Genomic DNA, 2,563 nt, shown 5'->3' with positions numbered 1-2,563 from the left:
CACACACACACACACACACACACACACACACACTGGGGTCTTGATAATGCTAGGACAGTGCTCTTACAGTTTTAAAAATTGATATAGCATTTTACTAGTTAGCCTAGGCTGGTTTTGAACTAGCTATGTAGCCCATTCAAGGTTTAAATTTGGGCCCCCTGCCTCCCGAGTATCTAAATTACTAGTGTCCATCATCAAGATTGACTAGAATTCTTCTTTAAATATTTTTTTAAACATTTTTGTTTTTTGAAATTTGGCCTTTTTCTTAACTCAAGCATTCTGAGGGCCAGGCTGCGTGGTATAGCCACACTACACAGAGGAAGTGAATTCCACAAACCCTAGACTGACTATGAATAAAATGGAACAAAGAGTTTTCCACCATATGTCCAATCTGCTCAACTGTCTCACAAGCTTTGTTACAAACTCTCAGGGCTTCTACAAAGTTAGGTTTTACAAATGTATATTCATATGTATCTGGTTTATTCTGTTACACTTTGGTATTTACCAAATAGAAACATAGTTATGTATAACCAAAAAACGATACTGTATCCCATATCATGCTCTAATTCTGTAGGAAATCTCAAAGCTGTTAAATAAGTAGATGACTTACACATTCTCAATGTAAAGTATTGAGACAATGTGAGACAGGTAGAATGGACCACAAACATTCCCCTTTGTCATCTTTCCTGTGGGTCTCACATTCATCTCGGAGATGATGTTAACGTAGTAATCACTCTGGCCTGTGAGTTTGTACAGACACCCACATTTACTATATTTATTTACTCATTTCCTTGAAAGAGTGTGTTTCTCAGTCTATTTTGTGTTGCTTTAAGAATGCTCTTTCTGCTCCTAGGGGAGGTGCAGCTGTAGGTGGCAGGTGTGGCAGCTGTGTCACGTGTGTGTCAGAGAGGAGAAAGGCTATGTCTATCTATGTTCAGTGTTCTGACATGTGAATGAATAGTGACCTACCATTCCCTGAATGAAGCAAGCCTGAGATGACTACCAGTGCCTCGCCACAGGTCTGGGGCTGGGAACAGACCATGCTCAAGATGAATCCTGCCCAGTGTCATAATGCAGGGGTGGGGTATAGCACTCCTGAGACCACTCCTGAGTCGACCCTCCAGATACACAGAGACCCTGGAGAACCACAAAGTGAAGCACATAAGTGGTGGAGAAATGGAAGAGAATGAGAAACAGAAGGATGTGAGAACAATGGAGAGAGGCAGAACTGGACACTTGCAGATGATGAAGAACACCCCAATGTAAGCAGTTGGTGACAACAACTGAGAACATGGTGAGGTCCTGGCCTGTACTGCCACCAAGGTCTATGTCTGGGTCCATGGCCCTACAGCTGCAGGGGTATGTTACCACCAAAGGCCAGGTGTATGTCTCTGGTCTGGGTTGCCATCTGTGGACATATTGATGTCTGGGGGCTGGGCAGAAGTGGCCACACCCCTCTCCTGGGCATCCTTCGAGAGATGGCCTTAGGGGTATGAGACCAGGAGAGCTGATCCCACCTCGAGCTGGCTGCAGTTCTTGGGAGAGTAGCCTTGGCACATGGCCTAGGAAGCACTCGTGGTTGCAGGAGTTGTGTGTTAGCTGGTCCTGAGAATGTGAGCATGGGAGAGCAAGCCCTGCACTGGTCTCCCATGAAGTGGCACTGGCAAGGCTGAGGTGAGATCCTGCCCCCCTTTTGCCCTCCCCACCTGAGGCAGGAGGGGGAGCTGGTCGTGCACCTCACCCACTGCAGCACTTGGTTGAGCCAGCCCAAGGGTGTGAGTGTAAGAGAGCTGGTCCCACAATGTGTCTGCTGGGCAACAGCATGGGCAAAGGACAGATACCGCCCCCCATCCTCATGCCTTGCCACCTACAGCAGGCCGTAGAGCTGGTTCTGTAGTTGGGAGAGCAGATGACCTGCCCCTGACCCTCACCTGTTACAACTCTCAGGAGAGCAGACTCGAAGCACAGTAAAGCTGGTCTTAGCCGCATGGGTGTGGCTGAGCCAGCACCAAAGGCAGGCAGGGAGAGTGGGAGAGCTGGCTCTGTCACTTGCCTGCTGTGAAATTGAGTGGGCCAATCAGAGCAGGGCAGGAGAACTCACCTCAGTTGTGTGGGGTCAGAATGGGCTGACCAGCTCAGATACCTCTCAGGGCCACATCCAGGGCTTTGAAGTGGTCCGCCCCAACATCGATGAGCTGATAGGTTTGTGAAGGGGCCCTTCCTACAGATCCAAAACTACAGGATCTCCATGATACAGTGCAACAACAGGATAAAACAGAATATATGAGAGGAATCTCAGTGAAGTTCTAGTATTGATAGTGTAGCAGAAGCCAGAGACCTGGAGCCAGACCAATGACTCATTGTAATGACCATTTGCAAGCAAACAAATGTATGAAAGGGTTCACTGTGGCATGTAGTGTGACACACCACAGCTTCCACAGAAAGATTTTTTTCTCTCTCTTTTTTGGGGGGCGGGTGTTGCATGAGTAGACATCCGGTGTGAGGGGTGGGGAGATGAAGGGATGAGTGGGATTGGAATACATTGAGGTGTACAAAGAACCAA

At 47.9% G+C, this 2,563-nt stretch overlaps 1 pseudogene; it reads left to right on the top strand.

Moving 5' to 3' along the window:
- Positions 1-863: 863 nt before the first annotated feature.
- Positions 864-973, top strand: LOC115062635 (annotated as a pseudogene).
- The last annotated feature ends 1,590 nt before the right edge of the window (positions 974-2,563 follow it).

The sequence above is a fragment of the Mus pahari genome, chromosome 19 (assembly GCF_900095145.1).
Source record: "Mus pahari chromosome 19, PAHARI_EIJ_v1.1, whole genome shotgun sequence".
NCBI classification, from domain to species: Eukaryota; Metazoa; Chordata; class Mammalia; order Rodentia; family Muridae; genus Mus; species Mus pahari.
Note: the sequence above shows the minus strand (reverse complement) of the source record. Positions and strands in the feature narration are given on the sequence as shown.